At 26.2% G+C, this 12,812-nt stretch overlaps 1 long non-coding RNA gene and 1 other non-coding gene across 2 annotated transcripts; both read left to right on the forward strand.

Annotated features, from left to right (window-relative positions):
* The first annotated feature begins 221 nt into the window (after nt 1-221).
* On the forward strand, nt 222-9,141 carry LOC112694421. The gene is made up of 5 exons (XR_003149567.1): nt 222-394; nt 461-570; nt 662-831; nt 898-1,317; nt 9,125-9,141. It is a non-coding gene; the product is annotated as an uncharacterized LOC112694421 (long non-coding RNA).
* A 1,948-nt stretch (nt 9,142-11,089) lies between these two features.
* Nucleotides 11,090-11,162, forward strand: Trnat-ugu. The gene has a single exon. It is a non-coding gene; the product is annotated as a tRNA-Thr (tRNA).
* Nucleotides 11,163-12,812: the final 1,650 nt, after the last annotated feature.

Consider the following 12,812-nt stretch of genomic DNA (forward strand, 5'->3'; position numbering starts at 1 on the left):
AACAATCCGAATCGGGTACGAAAGATTTACAAGGAAATAGTTTGTAGAAAAATCGTATTTTTCCCATGCCCATCAATTCCGAAGTTAAAAAATATGCCAATTCAGTAGTGCAAACAGTTGCAACGTTTTTCAACCGACGTACTTCGATTTACTTGGATTTGTGTTCGACAAAGATCGCGCCCAATCGTGGCCGTGTATACTTCCATGCAATATTAAACCGGATAGCGTTGATAAAACGTGTGATTATATCCAAAACGCGATCGACTTGATAACTCCGTTACGAATCCGCGCTGCTTGCATCCGAGTTGAAACACGCTGTTTCGTGTTTTTGATGATTACGGCTTAAGTTGAACACCCACATACCTACGTAAAACATGGAGAAACGAAAACTAAGGTAGAACTAACGTTCTAATTTTAATTAATCACTGTTTGTTATTGATTTGGTAATATGTGTGTTTAGTTATTACTCTAGATATCTTTGTTCGATAAAAACCAACGGTGGAATTACGCGTTCTGCTGAGATCACGTTCTTGTTCTAATTGGATGGACATCAACTTGACAATTACAACGGTAAAATTATTTCAAATTAATATTTTTATCTTGTATACAAATCAATGGGATAAATGTAAAAAAATAAATAATAATAAATTTCGGTGTTCAGAGCTGCAGTACTACTATGTATACTGTTATTTACAAGCGCACCTATGGGGTTGAACTGTGATTCACCTATAAAAAGGGTTCCAACCCTTTTTTAACCAGCTGCAGTAGTTTATTATATGCATTAAAAAAAGGGTGCGAAAAAGCAAAATGGTTCCTGTGCAGTTAAAAGGGGTAAGCTAACCCTTCCTTATTATTATCACAGAGTCTGAATGTTTTTTTAAATTATTTTGTGCGCAGTGTTTGTATATCAGTGCTGACAGAGCATATGCTTGCGAGTGCGCACCATCAGACTGAATCGCATATCATTGGGGAACAGAGACTTACACTGTGGAGCGAAGAAAAAAAAGGGTAAATGGCATTTATTTTTTAGCCAACCACAGTGCTTCATGCAAAAGAGTCCAAAGGGTTCCTGCCGTACGCTGTAGTTGTTCGATGCCGAAACTAACAACGCCACAGTTGTATTTGTGTGCTCGACCAGTACACTTGTTGTAGTTTTAGTTTATGATCATCAGTGTTATCTTATATATTTCAGTTAATAATTATATTTTTTACTTTAAATGTTGTTTTTTAGTGCATAAATGTGTTGTTTTCTTTTCAAAATAACCAATGAAATGGAATAACTATTAATTGATTTGAATTGAACATGGATTAATGATGGTAATGTTTAAAATTAAATTATATGCTTTATATAGTTGTATATGGTATTCTATAAATTAAGCTTTTCAATTTAATTTATTTTTACCATTTGATAATAAGTTGTTATATTAAAATTTTTTAGTTTTTAGATTATTATAATGACTTTATTATTTTTTTTTTTATTTTGTTAAGCTTCAAATTATTGAAAATCTTGAAATATTGGTACATGTAACTAAAATAATTTTTAAAAAACGGTTAAACAAATTTTAAGTTTTCAATGAAAACATTTTTTATGTACATAACATTAGAACAATTGATAATAACTTAAAATACTCAAATAATAACTAATTATAATATAATTATAATATTCTTCATAATAACTTATGAATGCATAACAAATTAGATAAATGTTTTGAATAATCTTGTTTTAATTTTATTGAATGGAGGTATATAATTTCTTGATCAATTAGAAATTACAACATCTTTAGTACAATATAGTTAGTATTGCTGAATTACTAAAGATGTTAAGACTATCAAAAAAAATATCAAAAAAATGTCTATAAGATGTGTGGTATGAAACATTATTTTTTTAGTTTTTATTAAATAAAATTGAAACATATTGAATTTATTTTGTTAATTAATTATGAAAAGTTACAATTTATTTATGTATTATTATAATCACCAACAATTTTGTAATTTTATTGAAATTCTAACAATATCATCTTAAATAAAATAATATAGTAGGTTGTAGAAAATATGCTGGATTACTGATGGTTCCTAACTAATGCAATGCTATATTATCAAGACTATACTGTACTTAATATAGAAAATTTTCTAATTTTTATATCCAATTGTACAATTATCGATGCAAAGATCTAAAATATTGTTACTATATCATGAATTTCATTATTTTTAAAAAAAATGTGTACTTTATATTTTAAAATGAAACCAAAAAAAAAAGTAACTATCAATCATAATTTTTTTGTGAATTACTTATAAGTTAGAAATTTAATATTTTTTAATATGAAGTATCTATATTTTAAAATCACCTCTACTATTGATATTATTTAGATTTGTTTAAAATTAAAAATGTATTAATAATAATTAATTATATTTATTACAGATAAATTAAAGCATATATTATAAAACATAAAAAAAAAAAATTAAACAAATACTGTAATAAAACTTTAACATTTAGTTAATAAAATAATTAACTATTGAATTGCATTTTATATATCTATTTTAAATTGATTATCTTTGATGACATTTAAATGAAATTTTATAGGTAAAACTATTTTTTAATTTAAATATTACAGTTTAATTTTATGTTACATAGTATAATATTATTTATAAATGTCCATTATAAATTATAAATAATAACTTATACATTTTTATAATCGTAATATTTAACTAGGCTGCAAAGTTATAATTATAACAATAATAAAAATAATAAAAATAATATAAACAATATAAATAATATAAATTATTAGTAATAAAAATGTTTTCTTATAAATTCTGAATTAATAATTTAAATAATTTTAGAACCATTATATGTATACATTTTTTTAATGCTTGAATTTTTTGTTACAATATTTTGTGCGTTGTTCAATCTTTATATAAAGATAAAGGTTTGAACTGTCTTTTTTATAAATTTTTATTGGTTTTTCTTTAATTATTAAAAATTATCATTATATTTAAATTTAAATAATATTATACATATGTTAAATATTGTTAATAGTTCATCAATATTATTTATTCATACATTTTGGTTTATTTTTTTTACAAATCTATTAAATGAGATTGTAAAAATTAATTTCAATAGTCAATATTATTAATGTTGAAATTTAATAAGACGAGCAATTGTATCTCCAATAAACTAATCAACTCTTTATTAACAAATATTAAATATTATAATTTGAAGTTTATTAATTGTGTAATTATATTTTGATGTATTTGAATTTACAGCAAGATTATTCAGTAAATAAGAACAATTTTCTATGTAATATGTTGTATAAATTTAATTTTTATTTTCATATTTTAATATTTGTTCAAGTTATGTTTTTACAGTGGCATACTCAATATTTTAGGACTGTAAGACTGCTAATTTTATAGAAGGACATTTAGATCATAAGTATAGTTTTTTTTTTTTTTTTGAAAGACAAAATCCATCAGTTTATCACAAAATCTTAAATTTTAAGATCAAGATCAAGTATTATATACAATAATATTAGTCTTATATGTATATTTTTATCAAATATTATTAGCAAATAAATAAATAATAACTTACTTTTTAACATTTATATTTATATTTTATAACTGAAATAACTTTTATTTGTGAACTATTTTTAAACAAAAAAGACATATATTCTGTTTTGAAACTGTGGTTTACAAATGAGGAACTTAACTGAACCCATTTATAGAATAAACATTATTTAATTTGATGCCAGTGTAGCGTGAGACCTACCAGCTTGTTACTGATGTAGAGTGCGATCTACTAGCCTGTTTTTGGTGATTGCGATTTGTGATCCGCTTAGCATTACCCAAAATACACCACGAGAAGGTGGGCTCACACGTATTTCAAAAATCACAATTTCAAAATCACATTCACATAATATAAGTTTCATTAAATGAATATTGAAAATAAAAGTTTTGTTTTAGTCGCTATTTATGAATGTAGCACGCATATCATCTAAAAAAAGTAATGAACAAATCTGATTCAATTTTCCGCCACACCTTCCAACAATTAAATGTAACTAGCATATAATAAACACCTTTCTTTTTTACCGATAAAGAACTGGATAGTAATGGGTAAATCACATGCTACACTGGCACCTTTAACTTTTTAACAATATTTTTTTCCCTCTGTATTGTATATGCTATAATACAAAGTCACATATTTTTAATTTTTAAAATTAATTATTCGTCTTCAATATTGTAATATTTGGAGTGGTAGTATCTGCATATGGTAGCATATACATGGGTATATGTGTATTATATAGTATTTATAATTAATTTATAAGAGCTAAAAATAATATATTTTTGTAGTAATTAATAATTTTAAAAAAAGGATACTCTTCAATTTCTATGCTTGTGGTAATGCACTTTTTATTAAGTTAGTAACTAGTATCAGGGGAGTTACCTATTTGCGCCAAAAAAAAATTTATTTGTTTTGGGTATAGCTCATTTGTACCAAATTTACCTGTATAAACATTTTACAATAACAACTTGATTAATTAATATACAATATTCATATTCAGTATAGATTATCTGAACCTCCGTTGTACAAATCCTTTATTATAAATATGTTATTTTGTTTCAAGATAATTATAATAAATTAATAGGTACATTTATTTTCAAATAATAATTAAATAATAATAGTAGTAATTATAATCAATAAAATTTTATAAAAATGATAGTTAATTGTAAGATTTTTTTTTAAATAATAATCAATGATACATATTTTTTTTTAAAAAATAATAAATAATTAGTACGTATATAATTTGAATTAACCAAGTCATTAATGTAAAATATTTAAGCAGGTAAATTTGGCACGAATGGGCTATATCCAAAACGAATTAATTTTTTTTGGCACAAATGGGTGATGCTCAATATTAGGTACCTACCTAAATTGGTAAATAAATGTAGACTATTATATTTTTATTTTTTTGGATTAAGGCTTCAATTATGAAAATTTTCAGCATCTAGTATGGTTTCTATGCAATTTACATTAAACGATAAACATTAAAATGAAATCTAAGAGAACATAAGATCTGGGGTTAATAGTAGGTTAACTATTTGTAGTTTTGAAATCAATATTGGTTGTCTGTTTATTTTTATTTGATCTTTTATGTGATTAGAATGTTGTGCTTTGTTCTTTTTATATATTTACATATTTACATTTGTGTTTATATTCGTTTATTGAATGTATTTTAGACATTTTTATTTTTTAATCTCTCCTCCTGTTGGTTCTGCAACTGTTCATATATATTTATATATTGAAACATGATTATATTATCACAATATCGTATGATATAGTAGCCATCAAACGTTGTGCTTTGTCCATACAAATTATAACAGCATTGCATCGTGGATTGTCTAATCAATTCAGTGATGATATAGGTAGCAGTAGAATTACAAGTATCAGGAACACGACATAATCTTTGGTTTGGTTGTACAAATGTATGTATTTACCTAATTGTAAATCGTTAGGTTATGTGAACGGTTAGTTGGATACAGAAGATGCGTATACACGTAAAAACGCAATCATACTCGTATAGTTCGTACCGAGCAAAAAACTTCTGGTGGATAAGTATCCACGGCAAGCAGTGGCGCCACTAGGGAGGTTTGGGGATTGTATTCTCCAACTCCTAAAAAGAAAAAAAATCTTGTTTGTGTCACTGAAGGCAAGCAAATCGGTTGATACGATTGAAAACAATCCGTAATCGTTTGGCAATATCATTAAGGTATTCTCTTGTACGCTTCGTACCAAAAATAATCACGGTACTACGCGTGAAGATGCTGTACTAAGAATTTGATGTGCATGTACAATTTCATGTTTGATCGGCTAGGGAGCTGTTCAATTTTATAACGATCATCGGGGTGATTCTTGTTTTATTTTTTTTTAACACGTGTTTTGGGCAGTAAAACCGCTCAGGTTTGTGCTGCGCCTCTATACGTCTGAACCAAATGGGGGCAGAGAGGTCTTCATCGACCGAGTGCGATTCATGCGGTCAATAAGTCTTGTGCATACGTATTGATCCGTATTGCCGGAAATTATGTGTTACGTAATGTGTATTACTGGAATGATGGAATACTTGAGTGCATAGGCGCAACTAGAGCTTACATTACAATTTTTTATTGGAGGAGGGGCTATAAGTACCAAGATAACACAAACTCGTAGGAGCTACGCTTCTGCACACCCCTCTACTAATATACAAACTGACAACATTTGTTACTATTCACTACCTACTAAAGGTTCTGTTCGAATTTTAGCAAGAAGATGAAAAACGCGATTTCGCGAACCAGATTTTGATTCTGGATATTCCTAAGACGTAAGCCATAATACACTGGATTACAATTAATAATTATTTCGTATATTGAGATTATAGATGTGATTAGATTTTATCTCAAAATGCTGAGGTTAATTAATTTTAATCGGGGGTCTGTGAAAATATAAAGGGGTTAAGTCCCACAAGCCCTTTTCTAGTTGAACTTGTGCATGAGTTTAAATCACGAGACATAAGGGCTCAGACTCATTCTTAAGATCGGTGACGATACGATCAGAAACGATTAAAACTAAATATAAATTAATTTTCATTTAGACTTAGAAAATTACGTCAAACATAACATTTTTGTTAGAAAAAACGACTAATACCTTTATTATTGGTTTATCAATGAACAAATAAAAGAGTTTAACTAACAATTTTTTTGCTAACACTAAGATGGGAAATTAAAGGAAAAAGTCTGGATGTTTTGTACTCACACAATAGGAGCAACGTTATAAAATTCTTAAATCGGAAATCATACTTATTCTATCAGTGGCGTATTTTAAAAACGTTTGTGAGGTGGAGGGATTAACATTTTTTTTTAAGAAATAATTGATTTTATAATGTTATAAAAATGCTTATAAGATTTGTATTAATCATTTTATTATTTTGTTATTATTATTATAAAGACAAATTAAGACTTATTTATAATAAGTTTTTATTTTCTCTGTCCTTATTTTTGAATTAATTATGAGGTGTATCTTATTAAAATTATTTCCCATAAGTATTAGTAGGTACCAGCATTTCAAAAATAATTAATTTTGATCAGATTGGACGTTTGTGGTTTTTTTGCAATAAAAACAATGCTGTTATATTAAAGGTATTATGATTTAAATACCTACAAGTTGTTACTTTTATTTTATTATTGATATCTCTGAAAGTATATAGAAAAAAATCAAAAACCTTTATTTAACTATCATTTACTTTCAAACAATGATCATTAAGTTGCTGTATGTTAACTTTTTATATAGAATTAAAAATGTATCATGTTGGATTCATATTCTAAAAAACAGTTGTTCGAAAATTAGATATCTGTACAGATTATTTAGCATATTTAATGTATATTTGTAGTTCATATATTTGTTTTACCTTATATTTTCACATTCACAGACATATAAAATAAATACCGGCCGTTATCACCAAAAATAAAATGACATACAAATTATATTAATATATATAAATCATATGATAGAATTTAAGTGTCCAACGAAGAATTACAGAAACCATTCTGTGTCGTGCGTATTATTTTTACGTGTAAAACTGTCCTTGATTTTTTATCTAGTAATTATTTTTTATTCGTTCGTTACTTTAAAATGCCCTAAGTAAAAAACACCAATTAGGAGTCGTTTACAGACTTATGTAAACGAGCATAAAAATAAGTTTAAAACCATTGGTTCACTTTTGTATTGCAATATTTGTTAAATTTCTACATGGTTTAAAATAAAATATTTTCGATTTAATTATAAATGCATATTTAGATATGAATTTTATAGCATACCTATTTTGCACATTTTATAGCATACCTATTATAGTATTATTAGAAGCATATTTTGAGGATTTTTTGTGTTTATAAATCCATTCATAACTTATAACAGAAAAAACTGTTGGTACATACATGGGCGTAGCTTGGTATTATTATCTGTGAGGGCTATATTATAGGACTAGAAATATGTATTCCACAGACTTGGGTAGTATTCCGAATACAATATTCGGAATACTGTATTCAAAATATTTTTTAAGTATTTCGAATACTTTTTAAATACTTATAACGGGTATTCTGAATACTGTATTTCGAATACCGTCAAATCATTTTTTTTTTTAAATGATTTTATTACTTCTCCGCCGTATCTTGTTTAAGCTAATATTAAATATTTATTATGGTTGTAAACCATAAATTATAACAGTTATGTAATATAAAAATACAATAAAATAATATATATTTAATTTAAAATTTCAAATATTTCTGTTGAGTGGATATCTATTATTTTTATAGTATGAAAATTATAAGTATTTTAAAAGTATTCGGATTACTTTTGAAGTATTCTAAATAATGTATTCGGAATAAAATTTGTATAAAGTATTTGAATACATATTCGGAATACTATTTTTTGTAAGTATTCCAGTATTTATTCTAAATACTTTTTAAAAGTATTTTATCCAAGTCTGGTATTCCAAAAACTTCTTATCTTTAGTTTGAATTAAAGCGAAAGAGAACATTTTCTAGAAAATACAATTTATAGGTGTTTCATTCTTTACCTGACATTTTATTTTACAATACAAAAAAAAATAAACAATTAATTTTAAGTAATTAAATTAAAATTTTTTTTTAAAATAATTAATAAAATTTTCCTTTAACAGTTAACAATTTTTCAAAACACTATCAACTAAGCGACAGAACATTTTCACTGGGCGACATTTGTGTCGCCTAGTTAACATGGTTAAAAAATGCACTGAATAAACATACAAACATTTGTGATTACTGAAAACTTTTGGTACGAGGAAAATTGTAATAAAAATAATTTTAAGGAAAAACTAATATAAAAAATTTCAAAACATTTGTTTTTTGCCTACCTCTAGTACTTACGTTTAGTTTATTTTGAGTTGGTCCTGTTTCCAAGTTCCCTAAGTCTAGCAGAAATGAGTAATTTAATGCAATTTCAGAATGCTTAGGTTGAATAATGTTAAGATCATCAGGTATTGACGAATTATTAATTTTAATTTTACTATTTATTGGACTTGATGATAATAAATGATAATAAAACCAAATTTATGATCATATCTAGGAGAGAACATCCACAAAGTGCTATAATATTAAAAGACATGTCATTTGAAAGAGTTTGGAACATTAAGTACATAGGAGTAGACATAAATTCACAGGCAGATAGCCACGAGGAAATACACAGGAGAATCTCAGCTGGCAACAAAAGCTACTACTCATTATTCCAATTATTTAAATCCAAAAAAACTATCAAGAAGAACGAAAATAAGATTTTATAAGACCCTCGTTAGACCAATTGTACTATACGCCTGTGGAGCATGGGCATCTACCAAATCAGACGAAAACAAATTAATGATCTTCGTAAGAAAAATTTTACGTAGAATATTTGGTCTAAAAAGAAATGAAGAAGGTATCTATGAAATAAGATCAAATAGAGAACTGAACGCTTTATATAACGAACCCAGTATAGTTGCCACACTCAAGAGCCAAAGAATAAGATGGGCCGGACACGTATGGAGAGCAAAAGACTAACTTCTATGGACCATCATGAAATGGAAACCGAACAAAAGTAGACCGAGAGGAAGGCCTAGACAACGTTGGGTGAACCGAGTTAAGGAAGACATTAAGATGTTGGGAGTTATGAATGGAGAGGAACTGGCAGAACATAGAGAATCATGGAGGGAGATAGTGGAAGCGGTAATGGGTCTAAATAGCCTAGAGTAAACAAAAAAAAAAAAAATTTATTGGACTTGGATCATCCACTACAAAGTCTTCGTTGTCCCTAGTTGGTGGTACTGTTTTCTTGTCAGGCTTTTTCTTTATGTTAAATATACTGAACATTCTTTTTTTTTTTTAAAAAACAAGAAAAACAAAAAATAAAAGAAACAAAGATAACAAATTTAATTAAAAATGTATGAAATAATATGTTTTGCAGTAAAATATAAAACAGACGTGTGTGTGATTAGTAGTACATGAGCAAACTATAAAGACCATGATTAATAACGATTAATATCTATAACCGTGACAAAGACCCGTCAAGAAAAATACCGATAAATAAATAATTATTATGTGTGTGTTCCATACAAGTTATTATCCGTTATCATTATAATATTATCATTGGACACGCGACAATGCATGGCCCGACGATCGCACAGGGTAAATCCAAAATATTAATATAACATGTTTGTGATAAAAATAAGTAGTTTTATGTAAGTTAGTACAATAATTGTTAATACACAATAGACTGCTAATATTTAAAGCTTGATGAATTTAAGGAAAAATTATAAAAACATTTAAAACTAGAATTTATTAATTTTTACAGAAATTTCTGTGGGGGCTGTAGCCCCTACAGCTCCATGCACACTACGTCCATGGGTACATGGACGTGCATACCTATCTTATTTATAATATTTATTTATCTATCTTATTTATAATCTTATACATACCTATCTTATTGATTGTCGGTATAATGAAATAAAGAGCGATGTCGAATGTTCTAATTTTTTAAATGTTTTTAATTTCTCAATAAAATTACACTTAAAGAAAAAAATGTTAAGTATTTAATCTGTGATAGCTGTCACTGAAATTAGAAAGAATACCTAATTATAAATTGAAGTAAATCGGACGGGATGTCAATGAAAATTGTTTCGTAATTGTGGCAATATTTATTCTTAAGTTTATTATTCATTAATAATTTAACATCAGGTCTGATCTAGAAAGATTAAATATATAATTTTAGTAATTAAATATGTATGCTAATTTTATAGTATATTATATTTTTTTTTTTTTTAAATGATAAAATATGAAAAATTAATAAGTTTATTATTTTTTTGACCTATTTTTAATTAAAGACATACGAAGTATTTATAACATACTTACATTATATATAACACGTCCCTTTGGTGGTAATGTCCCTTAGCTCCTTCACTTTTTTGGATTTATTATATATTTTAAAGCAAAAAAATATTAAATTAGATTATTTCAAATTATCATGTTTTAAAAATGGCTAGTTGATTCGATATGTCAGTAAGCCTCCATAGCTCAGTGGTTAGAGCACTGGTCTTGTAAACCAGGGGTCGAGAGTTCAATTCTCTCTGGAGGCAATTTAGTTTTGCAATTTTTTTTTTTCATTACCATCTCTCGTAACTTTCATAAGTTTAGTTGTATTAAAAAAGTTAATTTATTCAAATTTCGTTGTGTATATCGATCGAGAAAAATGTATATATAACCTACGGCAATAAATTTCTTCAATTGATATTTTGAAAAATCGCGTGGAAAAATGAATTGCTCTACGTTTTGTATATTTAAATTAGTTTCTTTGCGGCGAGTGTTAGATTAAAATTTTGTAACCAGGGTAGTGGTACTTTTTATTTTATGATATTTTAAATTTTATTATATAACTTGGATTTTTGCTTTTAGGACACAATCTCGCCGCGTTCAACTTTTGGTGTACTATCATAATTTAAAAGAAATGTGATTGATAATTTAATTAATGTTATTTATTTTGTTAAAAAACTGAACCATACGAAAAATAACAATCAACATATTCCCTGTATGTTTTTGTTCCCTGAGTATGTGGTAGTTTTTGGTGCCGATGCATTATTAGTAGATGAGCGGATTTTTCGACTTAATATATATAATATATTATAAGCAAAAACGCTTTTGCTGGTACATCACATAAAAAATAACTTATTTCAAATTTTAATACAATTTAACTTAATACGAGTAATTACAAACGTCAAAAAGAAAGATGATAATCACGCAACGAACAACGTCTTAAGATTATCAGGCTCGTGTGCAATTAAAACTTATGCATATGTATAACAATTTATTTAAATATAATTAATTAATTAGATTAAATAAGCTATTAATTTCTAGTGATATAGTGAATCATAGGATCTAATGTGCAATTATTTTTAAATTATTCACATTTTAATTTTTCCTAACCATCATCAAATGTAGGAACTTTTATTGTAAATACTACATTATTATCAAATTAATTTATAATAAGTATTACAGATGTAAAATATAAATGTTTTTTTGTATATATGTCAAATGAAAAGGCAATTGTAATAACATAATGTCATGGTATATATAAAAATTAATACAATTAAGTACCCATTTTATTAATAATTTATTTATTGTACTATATTCATTTTATTTATATATTATTTTTATGTATGTTAATATGTAGGTACATAAAAATAAATAATATTTTCTCTTGAAAACTCTATTGTAATTATAATACCTAGTTTGTACCATTGACCTGTCCTTCATTTATTTAATTATACTAATCCAGACTAGGTCAGTAAAAATATATGTTAGAAAAAAAAAAGATGTTTTAAAGTACTTTAAAATATATTTTAAATTTTTGTGGAAATTAAGTTAGGGACTCGACAAAAAATCAAAAATGTATCAGATGAAGTTTAAATAATTACAGCAATCAGATTTTTGATTTAGGACATTAATATTCAATGAGTTAAAAATAGAGTTAGAAAAATTATACATTAAAAAACCTATATTACATATTTATGTATACACACATTTTACAGCGTTGATAATATGATTATTATAATCGTACAATGGTGAACCCAGAGAGATGGACCCCGGGTCCGGACCTCTCTTTGGCTCATGCCATAGTATTTATTTATTTTTTTTTTAAAGTTACCCGGAAGTTTGCATCAAAACTTATTGATAAGAGTATTATTATTAGAGTTGGTATATTGTTGATAACACGACAAATCTGATAAATA

The sequence above is a fragment of the Sipha flava genome, unplaced genomic scaffold (assembly GCF_003268045.1).
Source record: "Sipha flava isolate LNK unplaced genomic scaffold, YSA_version1 129_pilon_pilon, whole genome shotgun sequence".
Lineage (NCBI taxonomy): Eukaryota > Metazoa > Arthropoda > Insecta > Hemiptera > Aphididae > Sipha > Sipha flava.